The sequence below is a fragment of the Vigna unguiculata genome, unplaced genomic scaffold (assembly GCF_037176805.1).
Source record: "Vigna unguiculata cultivar grain cowpea cultivar isolate G323 ecotype 2 unplaced genomic scaffold, ASM3717680v1 ptg000084l, whole genome shotgun sequence".
NCBI lineage: Eukaryota > Viridiplantae > Streptophyta > Magnoliopsida > Fabales > Fabaceae > Vigna > Vigna unguiculata.
Window position 1 is genome coordinate 20,608 of NW_028196727.1, and position 12,994 is coordinate 33,601.

The 12,994-nt window shown below is 33.2% G+C and overlaps 1 non-coding gene across 1 annotated transcript; it reads right to left on the reverse strand.

Moving 5' to 3' along the window:
• Positions 1-12,177: 12,177 nt before the first annotated feature.
• TRNAR-UCU (transfer RNA arginine (anticodon UCU)) lies at positions 12,178-12,249 on the reverse strand. Its single transcript has one exon. It is a non-coding gene; the product is annotated as a tRNA-Arg (tRNA).
• Positions 12,250-12,994: the final 745 nt, after the last annotated feature.

Below are 12,994 nucleotides of genomic sequence, written 5' to 3' on the forward strand. Positions count from 1 at the left end.
GATATTAATGAACTATATAGAAGAGTTATCTATCGGAATAATACTCTTATCGATCTATTAACAACAAGTAGATCTACTCCAGGAGAATTAGTAATATGTCAGGAGAAATTGGTACACAGCAGCCGTGGATACACTTCTTGATAATGGAATCCGCGGACAACCGATGAGGGACGGTCATAATAAGGTTTACAAATCTTTTTCTGATATAATCGAGGGTAAAGAGGGAAGATTTCGCGAGACCCTACTTGGGAAACGGGTTGATTATTCAGGTCGTTCTGTCATTATTGTAGGTCCATCACTTTCATTACATAGATGTGGATTGCCCGGCGAAATAGCAATAGAACTTTTCCAGACATTTCTAATTCGTGATCTAATTCGAAAACATTTTGCTTCCAACATAGGAATTGCTAAGAGTAAAATTCGGCAAAAAGAACCGATTGTATGGGAAATACTTCAAGAAGTTATGCAGGGACATCCCGTATTGCTAAATAGAGCACCTACTCTGCATAGATTAGGTATACAGGCATTCCAACCCATTTTAGTAGAGGGGCGTGCTATTTGTTTGCATCCATTAGTTTGTAAGGGATTCAATGCAGACTTTGATGGCGATCAAATGGCTGTTCATGTGCCTTTATCCTTAGAAGCTCAAGCAGAAGCACGTTTACTTATGTTTTCTCATACAAACCTCTTGTCTCCAGCTATCGCGGATCCAATTTCTGTACCAACTCAAGATATGCTTATTGGACTTTACATATTAACGAATGGGAATCGTCGGGGTATTTCTTCAAATAGGTATAATCCACGTAATTGCAGAAATTTGAAAAATGAAAGAATTCCCCAAAAAAACTATAAGTATACGAAAAAAAAAGAACCTTTTTTTTGGAATTCCTATGATGCAATTGGAGCTTATCAACAGAAAAGAATAACCTTCGATAGTCCTTTGTGGCTCCGGTGGCGACTAGATCTACGCATTATTTCGTCAAGAGAAGTTCCTATCGAAGTTCACTATGAATCTTTAGGCACCTATCATGAAATTTATGGGCATTATCTAGTAGTAAGAAGTACAAAAAAACAAATTCGTTCTATTTACATTCGAACCAACGTAGGTCATATTTCTTTTTATCGAGAAATCGAAGAAGCTGTACAAGGTTTTTGCCGAGCCTATTCATATGGTATCTAATCATATAGATGGTTGTATCTAAGATAAACAAATTTATGATACTGGTGTAAATTCAAATCTTCATGATTTAACATTTAACAAGGATCTTAGTTTTTTAATTTCTCAATTTCTACACAAATTAAGATAAAGAAAAGGCAGTTTTTCAATCATTGACTCAAATCCATTGTTGAACTGAATGAATCCCACTGAGTGGAATAGGGAGGTACTTATGGCAGAACGGACCAATCTAATGTTTCACAATAAAGTGATAGGTGGAACTGCCATTAAACGACTTATTAGCAGATTAATAGATCACTTCGGAATGGCATATACATCACATATCCTGGATCAAGTCAAGACTCTGGGATTCCGCCAAGCTACGGCTACATCCATTTCATTAGGAATTGATGACCTTTTAACAATACCTTCGAAAGGATGGCTAGTCCGAGATGCTGAACACCAAATTCGAAAGGATGGCTAGTCCGAGATGCTGAACACCAAAATTTGATTTTGGAAAAACAGCATCATTATGGAAATGTACATGCAGTAGAAAAATTACGCCAATCCATTGAGATATGGTATGCTACAAGTGAATATTTTCGACAAGAAATGAATCCTAATTTTAGAATGACCGATCCTTTTAATCCAGTCCATATAATGTCCTTTTCGGGAGCTAGAGGAAATGCATCTCAAGTACACCAATTAGTAGGTATGAGAGGATTAATGTCGGATCCACAAGGACAAATGATTGATTTACCTATTCAAAGCAATTTACGCGAAGGGCTATCTTTAACAGAATATATAATTTCTTGCTACGGAGCTCGTAAAGGGGTTGTAGATACTGCTGTACGAACATCAGATGCTGGATATCTTACACGTAGACTTGTTGAAGTGGTTCAACATATTGTTATACGTCGAACAGATTGTGGTACCATTCGAGGAATTTCAGTAAATACCCAGAATGAAACGATGCCGGAAAGTAGTTGGACACAAACATTAATTGGTCGTGTATTAGCAGACGATATATACAGAGGTTCACGATGCATTGCCATTAGAAATCATGATATTGGAATTGGACTTTTCAATCGATTGAAAACCTTTCAAACACAACCAATATCTATACGAACTCCTTTTACCTGTAGGAATACATCTTGGATCTGTCGATTGTGTTATGGTCAAAGTCCTACTCAAGGTCACTTGGTGGAATTAGGAGAAGCTGTAGGTATTATTGCGGGCCAATCCATTGGAGAACCGGGCACTCAATTAACATTAAGAACTTTTCATACTGGCGGAGTATTCACAGGGGGGACTGCCGAACAGGTGCGAGCACCTTATAATGGAAAAATTAAATTCAATGAGGATTTGGTTCATCCTACACGTACACGTCACGGGCATCCTGCTTTTCTATGTTATATAGACTTGTATGTTAGTATTGAAAATGGTGACATTATACATAATGTGACTATTCCACCAAAAAGTTTTCTATTAGTTCAAAATAATCAATATGTAAAATCAGAACAAGTGATTGCCGAGATTCTCGCAGGAACATATACTTTTAATTTAAAAGAAAAAGTTCGAAAACATGTTTATTCTGACTTAGAAGGAGAAATGCATTGGAGTACGGATGTGTATCATGCATCAGAATTTAAATATAGTAATGTCCATATCTTACCAAAAACAAGTCATTTATGGATTTTATCAGGAAAATCAGACAGATCCGCTTCAGTCTCTTTTTCAACCCGAAAGATCAAGATCAATTGAACATTCATTATCTTTCTACAGGAGAAAGAGATATTTGTAACCATTTAGCAAGTAATAATAAAGTAAGACATAATTTGTTTCGTTTCACTCCTTCTGAAAAAAAAGAAAGAAGGATTTCAGATTATTCAAAAAATAATCAAATCCTATGTAAAGATCATTGTCATTTTACACATCCTGCTATTTTTCACGATACTACGGATTTATTAGCAAAGAGGCGGAGAAATCGATTCATTATTCCATTTCAATTCCAATCGATTCAAGAACGAGACAAAGCACTAATGTTAGATTCCAGTATCTCGATTGAAATACCAATCCATGGTATTTTTCGTAGAAATAGTATTTTTGCTTATTTCGATGATCCTCAATACCGAACACAGAGCTCGGGTATTACTAAATATAGGACTATTGATATAAATTACATTTTTAAAAAGAGGATTTTTTAATCGAGTATCCAGGAATTCAAGAATTTAAGACAAAATACCAAATTAAAGTAGATCAATTTTTTTTCATTCCCGAAGAAGTGTATATTTTACCAGAATTTTCTTCCATAATGGTACGGAACAATAGTATTATTGAAGTAGATACACCAATCACTGTAAATATAAGAAGTCAAGTAAGCGGGTTGGTTCGATTGAGAAGAAAAAAAAAAAGATTCAATTAAAAATATTTTCCGGGAATATCTATTTTCCCGGAGAAATGGATAAGATATCCCGGCACAGTGCCATGTTGATACCACCGAGAACGGTAAAAAAAAATTCAAAAGGATCAAAAAAAAAATGAAAAATTGGATCTATGCTCAATGGATCACAATTATGAAAAAAAGTATTTGTTTTGGTTCGACCGGTCATTTTATATGAAATAGAAGATAGGATCAATTTAATCCAATTTTTTTCCCAAGATATGTTACAAGAAAGAGATAATTTGGAACTTCAAATTATTCATTATATTCTTTCTGGAAATGGAAAATCAATTCGGGAATTTCTAATTCTAATACAAGTATTCAATTAGTTCGGACTTGTTTAGTCTTAAATTGGGATCAAGACAAAAAATTGTCTTCTATCGAAAAAGGGCATGCTTCTTTTGTTGAACTAAGTATAAAAGGTTTGGTTAGATATTTCTTAAAAATGGACTTAGGAAATCCCATATTTCATATATAAGAAAAAGGAAAGATCCGCTCGGTTCAAGATTTATCTTGGATAATGAGTCGGACTGGACCAACATCAATCCATTTTTTTTTATAGATCCGAGGGAAAAAGTTCAACAATCACTTAGTCAAAATCATGGAACTATTCATATGTTGTTGAATAGAAATGAGAAATGCCGATCTTTAATAATTTTGTCATCATCGAATTGTTTTCAAATACGATCATTCCACGATGGAAAATATTACAATGGGATAAAAGAAGAAATAAATCCAATTCAAAGAGATCCTCTGATTCCAATTCAAAATTCGTTAGGTCCTTTAGGAATAGCCCTTCAAGTTGCCCATTTTTATTTTTACCTTTTAATTACTAATAATCAGATCTCGATAAATAAAAACGGGCAACTTGACAAATTAAAAGAAACTTTTCAAGTATTAAAATATTATTTAATAGACGAAAACGAGATCATTTATAAATCTGATCTATCTAGTAACATCCTTTTAAATCCATTCTATTTGAATTGGCATTTTTTCCATCATAATTATTGTGAAAAAAAAACGTTTCCCATAATAAGTCTTGGTCAATTTATTTGCGAAAATGTATGTATAGTTCAAACGAAAAATGAACCACACCTTAAATCGGGTCAAATTCTAACTGTTCAAATGGATTCTGTAGGAATAAGATCGGCTAACCCTTATTTGGCGACTCCTGGAACAACTGTTCATGGTCATTATGGAGAAATACTTTCTGAAGGAGATATATTAGTTTACATTTATATATCAAAAATCGAGATCAGGTGATATAACACAAGGTCTTCCAAAAGTAGAACAGGTATTGGAAGTTCGTTCGATTGATTCAATATCCATAAACCTAGAAAAGAGAGTGGATACTTGGAATGGGCGTATAACAAGAATTCTTGCATTCCTTGGGGATTCTTCATTAGTGCTGAGCTAACTATAGCGCAAAGTCGTATTTCTTTGGTTAATCAAATTCAAAAAGTTTATCGATCCCAGGGAGTTCACATTCATAATAGACATATAGAAATTATTGTGCGTCAAATAACATCAAAAGTATTGGTTTCAGAAGATGGAATGTCTAATGTTTTTTTGCCTGGCGAACTAATTGGATTGTTGCGGGCCGAACGAGCTGGGCGTTCCTTAGAAGAGTCGATCTGCTATCGAGTTCTATTATTGGGGATAACAAAAACATCTTTGAATACTCAAAGTTTCATATCTGAAGCAAGTTTTCAAGAAACTGCTAGAGTTTTATCAAAAAGCCGCTCTCCGGGGTCGCATAGATTGGTTGAAAGGTCTGAAGAGAACGTTGTTTTAGGGGGAATGATGCCAGTTGGTACTGGATTCAAAAGAATAATATACCGTTCAAAGCAAAGGCAATATAACAAGATTACCCCGAAACAAAAAAAAGAATTTATGTGATACATCAAAATAATCTAGGATTTAAGAATTCCTAAAATAATGATTCTTAAGGTCGTATTCATCTCCGGTCACTTTATTTTGTATATATTTTGTATAATAAAAGAAACATAATAAATAAACGAATCATATTCAATGAAATAGAAAAAATGGCCCGATCTTTTTTTTATCAACGGCAATTTTTCAGTAGAAGAGAAGGTTCCTTCGGAACACTTATTTTTTTCTATTTCAGTATACTGGTCTCTTTTCTTTCATTTCAAAAATTGATCTAATTTCTATTTGGAAATGAAAGAAAAGTGTGGGGATAATTATAAATGACAAAAAGATATTGGAACATAATTTTGGAAGAGATGATGGAAGCTGGTGTTCATTTTGGCCACGGTACTAGAAAATGGAATCCTAAAATGTCACCTTATATTTCTGCAAAGCGTAAGGGTATTCATATACAAATCTTATTAGAACTGCTCGGTTTTTATCAGAATCTTGTGATTTAGTTTTTGATGCAGCAAGTGGGGGAAAACAATTCTTAATTGTTGGTACAAAAAAAAAAGCAGCTGATTCAGTAGCGCGGGCTGCAATAAGAGCTCGGTGTCATTATGTTAATAAAAAATGGCTCGGCGGTATGTTAACGAATTGGTATACTACAAAAACACGACTTCAAAAGTTCAGGGACTTGAGAATGCAACAAAAGACGGGGAGATTTCATAGTTTTCCAAAAAAAGATGCCGCTATATTGAAGAGACAATTAGCTCAATTGGAAACATATCTTGGCGGCATTAAATATATGAAGGGCTTACCAGATATTGTAATAATCGTCGATCAACAAGAAGAATATACGGCTCTTCGAGAATGTATAACTTTGGAAATTCCAACAATTTGTTTAATTGATACAAATAGTGACCCGGACCTCGCTGATATTTCAATTCCAGCTAATGATGATGCTATAGCCTCAATTCGATTAATTCTTAACAAATTAGTTTTTGCAATTTGTGAGGGTCGGTCTAGATATATACGAAATTCTTGATTAATAATAGATAAAAAATTCTTGAATTTGCTTCGAGGGGTTCATAGATTTATGGAATCGCTTACTATACTAGTAAGAAATTGCACAAAAATGAAAATAGAAAACAAACAAAAATTTTATGTAATTAGTATCGGTATTCAAAATCAAAAATGAAAGTAGACAAATCAAAAGGGAAAGGAGATGTTTGAATAAAAATAATTCCCTTTTTTCAACTTCTTTTTTTAGAGGACAGGACAATATGAATGTTTTATTATGCTCTATCAACACATTAAAAAGATTATACGATATATCTGCTGTGGAAGTAGGTCAACATTTCTATTGGCAAATAGGGGGTTTCCTAGTACATGCCCAAGTACTTATTACTTCTTGGGTTGTAATTGCTATCTTATTGGTTTCAGCCATTCTAGTTATTCGAAATCTGCAAACCATTCCCACTTTCGGTCAGAATTTATTTGAATATGTTCTTGAATTCATTCGAGACGTGAGCAAAACTCAGATTGGAGAAGAATATGGTCCGTGGGTTCCTTATATTGGAACTTTGTTTCTATTTATTTTGTTTCTAATTGGTCAGGGGCTCTTTTACCTTGGAAAATCATCCAATTACCTCATGGGGAGTTAGCTGCACCCACAAATGATATAAATACTCAGTTGCATATTTCTATGCGGGTCTTTCAAAAAAAGGATTAGCTTATTTTAGTAAATACATCCAACCAACTCCAATCCTTTTACCGATTAACATATTAGAAGATTTCACAAAACCCTTATCCCTTAGTTTTCGACTTTTCGGAAATATATTAGCTGATGAATTAGTAGTTGTTGTTCTTGTTTCTTTAGTACCTTTAGTAGTTCCTATACCTGTCATGTTCCTTGGATTATTCACAAGCGGTATTCAAGCTCTCATTTTTGCTACTTTAGCTGCGGCTTATATAGGTGAATCCATTGAAGGCCATCATTGACTAGTTTTCTCAAAAATAGTCTTTTTTGTTTAGCTTGCCACACATATATTGTGGCTCAATAGAATCTACAAAATAAACATCTATCTATAGATATATAGATAGATATAGATAGATCTATTCGATTAGTATATATTAGTTTGGATATTCAAAAAAAATGAATAGCTAGAATTAGAATTCTGTATGATATTTACGTTTACAATGTGTGATAAAAAGATACTATATAGAATGTTAGTAGATTCTCGTTTGATTCACATTTAATTCAACAATTGATCAAAAGATAATTAAAAACATTTAGATCACCCAATTTCCTATATTTCTTTGAAACATTAATGAAATCGAATGAATTTATTTAGATTGATTGTATCCATATGGGATAAGAGAATAAGAAAAGAGGGAAGGGGAGCTTAAAAAAAAACATGATAAAAAAAATAGAAGTGAGGGGATCAGTCAAGGTTTTTTAGGTTTCAAAGAATGAATTTCAATTTCGATTGAATCTAAAACACAAAGAAAATTAGTTTACAGCATAGAAGAAACCTATGTATATGTGATATGATATTATAGATGAACTAGTTTTATATGAACTAACCATATATCTGAAATAACTAATCTTTTCTATATAAAAAAGGCCTCGCTATTACTGTCAATTTCTATAGGGATAGAAAAGCAAAGTCCTTGCGTTTCAGCTCTAATTGTGAATTGAAAATTAAAAAACTAAAGAAATTGTATAAAAAAACGAAGAATTCAAAGAATGATTCCAAAATTAAGGTAAGAGAAGAACAAAGATTATACAGATTCACCCCCAAAACTATGTAGTTCGAGACGAAAAAAGAAATCTCGAAGTAATTCGTTTAATAACTATTATTTTCAATTTTTAATTCTTATTTTTATTAATTACTTTAACTGAAAAAGTCTTGGTAATTGAAAAATGAAGTCAGAATTTATTAGTCGATTATATCATTAACTATTTCTTTCTTTTATATGTAGGTTACGAGGAAATTCTCATGAATCCAATTATTTCTGCCGCTTCTGTTATTGCTGCTGGATTGGCCGTAGGGCTTGCTTCTATTGGACCTGGGGTTGGTCAAGGCACTGCCGCAGGGCAAGCTGTAGAGGGGATTGCACGACAACCAGAGGCAGAGGGAAAAATACGGGGTACTTTATTACTTAGTCTGGCTTTTATGGAAGCTTTAACAATTTACGGGCTGGTTGTAGCATTAGCACTTTTATTTGCTAATCCTTTTGTTTAATCCTAAAAAGATAAAAATACATATGTGGACTTCCTTTTTCGAATTATATTAATAATTCACTCCTACAATTCTTTATCTGTTCGGATAAGAACACAGGAGAAGGACTAATTGAAAGGTATTCACATACTTATTCACCCTCTTTCTTCTTTTTGTTTAGTCCAATGAACCCCTCTTTTATTTTATTTCTTTTAAGATAATTTTTTGAAAGTGTTCAAACTAGATAGATTTTGCAATTGATAAAAGAACTGGTATCTAATTCTAAGAAGTATCATTCTTTTAGGGAATCTTCCAATTGATTGACCAATCCAAATTATATCAAATTCTATAATTATATATTCCAATTAGATTATTATATTATCTATCTAATAGGAATATTAGAAAGATAATTAGTCTATTCATAAGAGGAGATGAGATCATATGAAAAATATAACCGATTCTTTCCTTTGTTTGGGCTCCTGGCCATCCGCCGGAAGTTTCGTGTTTAATACCGATATTTTAGCAACAAATCCAATAAATCTTAGTGTAGTGTTAGGTCTACTGGTTTTTTTTGGAAAGGGAGTGTGTGCGAGTTGTTTATTTCAAAGAATAAATTGGATTTAACCAAACTGCACTTTTTAGTTTAGTTAGAATTAAGAAAATGTGCAGAATCCCGCGAATTACTTCTGAATTCATTTTCTTTTTTGAATAAATTAAGAAAAATCTTAAAGAACCATAGCATTTCGCGCTTTATTGGTAATCCACTTTGATTCTCTATTTACCAAAAATTTTGGACTATTACCATGGTTAAAAAGAGTTTGAAGTCTATACGCAGTGTAGTACTCTTTCTACCGCTATATTAATACAGAAAGGAAACGGTTTCAAAAAAATTATTCGATTTTTTTTCGATATAAAACACTCATGTCGATAAAAAAAATGGCTTGAATCCTATTTATGGCGAGAAATAAAAAACGGGTGAATTTAAACCTCCCCTTTGTACGATGCGTAATCGATGGATGACCTATGTATAAATTCAAAAGAAGTCTTTGGATTTGAATAAAAAAACAACTTTGTTGACATATATTTGTTTGGTCAAAAGAGTCCTCCGAATATTCTAGTCTTATATTGGTAATTGTTTTCACTTTGAATAGAGAAGAGAGGATAGGCTCATTACATAAAAAATTGGTAAATTTCCGATAAGTAATTGAGTGTGAGAGCCAAATGAATCGAAAGATTCATGTTTGGTTCGGGAAGAGATCATAGACATTTTGAAATGGATGGAAAGAGAGTCTACTTTCATTACGTGATTTATTAGATAATCGAAAACAGAAAATCTGGAGAACTATTCGAAACTCAGAAGAATTACAGGAAAACGCCATTGAACAGCTCGAAAAAGCCCAGGCCCGCTTAAGGAAAGTTGAAACAGAAGCAGATCTGTTTCGGGTGAATGGCTATTCTGAGATCAAACGAGAAAAATTGAATTTAATTAATTCAATTTATACGACTTTGGAACAATTAGAAAATTACAAAAACGAAGCTATTGATTTTGAACAACAAAGAGTTATTAATCAAGTTCGACAGCGGGTTTTACAACAAGCCTTACAGGGAGCTCTAGGAACTCTAAATAGTTGCTTGAACAACGAGTTACATTTACGTACTGTTAGTGCTAATATTGGCATGTTTGGGATGATGAAATAAAAAAATAACTGATTAGGCTTTCTATTATACAATAGAGTATAGGCATCATTTTTTTCTTATAAAAAATAAATTTAAGATATTTTCATGGTAACCATTCGTGCAGATGAAATTAGTAAAATTATCCGTGAACGCATTGAGCAATATAATACAGAAGTAAAAATTGTAAATACTGGTACCGTACTTCAAGTAGGCGATGGTATTGCTCGTATTTATGGTCTTGATGAAGTAATGGCGGGTGAATTGGTGGAATTTGAAGAAGGTACTATAGGCATTGCTTTGAATTTGGAATCAAAAAATGTTGGTGTTGTATTAATGGGTGATGGTTTGCTGATACAAGAGGGAAGTTCAGTAAAAGCAACAGGAAGAATTGCTCAGATACCTGTAAGTGAAGCTTATTTGAGTCGTGTTATAAATGCCCTGGCTAAACCAATTGACGGTCGAGGAGAAATTTCAGCTTCGGAATCTCGATTAATAGAATCTCCCGCTCCCGGTATTATTTCAAGACGTTCGGTATATGAGCCTCTCCAAACAGGACTTATTGCTATTGATTCGATGATCCCCATAGGACGGGGCCAGCGAGAATTAATTATTGGAGATAGACAAACAGGTAAAACAGCAGTAGCCACAGATACAATTCTCAATCAACAGGGACAAAATGTAATATGTGTTTATGTAGCTGTTGGTCAAAAAGCATCTTCTGTGGCTCAAGTGGTGACTACCTTACAAGAAAGAGGAGCAATGGAATACACTATTGTAGTAGCTGAAACAGCGGATTCTCCAGCTACATTACAATACCTCGCGCCTTATACAGGAGCAGCTCTGGCTGAATATTTTATGTACCGTGAACGTCACACTTTAATCATTTATGACGATCTCTCCAAACAAGCACAGGCTTATCGGCAAATGTCTCTTCTATTACGAAGACCACCAGGTCGCGAAGCTTATCCAGGGGATGTTTTTTATTTACATTCGCGTCTTTTGGAAAGAGCCGCTAAATTAAGTTCTCAGTTAGGCGAAGGAAGTATGACTGCTTTACCAATAGTTGAAACTCAATCGGGAGATGTTTCAGCTTATATTCCTACGAATGTAATTTCCATTACAGATGGCCAAATATTCTTATCGGCCGATCTATTCAATGCTGGAATAAGACCCGCTATTAATGTTGGTATTTCAGTTTCCAGAGTTGGATCGGCGGCTCAAATCAAAGCCATGAAACAAGTAGCTGGTAAATTAAAATTGGAATTAGCACAATTCGCAGAATTAGAAGCTTTTGCACAATTCGCTTCTGATCTAGATAAAGCTACTCAAAATCAATTAGCAAGAGGTCAACGATTGCGCGAGTTGCTTAAACAATCCCAATCAGCTCCTCTTACTGTGGAAGAACAGATAGTAACTATTTATACCGGAACGAATGGTTATCTTGATTCATTAGAAATTGGACAGGTAAGGAAATTTCTTGTTGAGTTACGTGCTTACTTAAAGACGAATAAACCTCAATTCAAAGAAATCATATCTTCTACCAAGACATTCACTGGGGAAGCAGAAGCCCTTTTAAAGGACGCTATTAAAGAACAGATGGAACTCTTTTTATTCCAGGAACAAGTAGAAAAAAATTGATGAATCATTAAATAATTTTGTAATTCAATTTTCCAATTTTTATAATTAGTATCTTTTAATATGTTTTTATTTCATTTGAATATTATATATAATGAATTCGAATCAAAATGTAATAAATCAAAAAAAATAGAAGGACAAGGTTGAAATTAGATATGCAAACAACTTGCGTCCAATAGGATTTGAACCTATACCTAAGGTTTAGAAGACCTCTGTCCTATCCATTAGACAATGGACGCTTCTATTTTATATTTGATTCTTTAACCTTTTTAACTAAACCTTATTAAAAAGATTAAAGAATCAAACAAATATAAAGAATTCTAGAAATTATAAAAATAAAATAAATCAAATATTTAGAATAAAAGAAAAAAAAAATAAAAAAGAAAAATCAATTGAATATAATTGAATATATATAACTAAAACTAAATTAAGAAATGAAAATGAAGAATTGACAAATTCTTTAAGAATTCTAGATTCATTCTCGAAGAAAAAAGATAGATTTAAATAGAATAAAATAGAAGCGGGTAGCGGGAATCGAACCCGCATCGTTAGCTTGGAAGGCTAAGGGTTATAGTCGACGTTGATTCATCATTTTGATTTAACGTCTCTAATTCAAAACTGAACGTGAAACTTTTGTTTCATTCGGCTCCTTTACGGAATGAAGAGATGGACAATAAAAAAAATTGACCCATAACATCTATGTCAGCCTTTTTGTATGAATAGGTTTCAAATATCTTGCTTTTTAGATGATCCCTCTAGAAGAGCAATATTCTAACAATCTATGTTTTTTTTCTAGTTACTTCGTTCTCTATTTCTATTTCAGAAAATCTTTAGGAAAAGAAGAAAATTTCCGTCGAGCTAAAAAAATGTCGATGTCTCTAGTAAACTAAAAGAATCGTTTAATAGCTATTTTGCTTCAATTTTTACTATGCAAAAAAATGGAAGATTTAGTTACGATTAGAAAGAAACTTTGTATATTTCTCT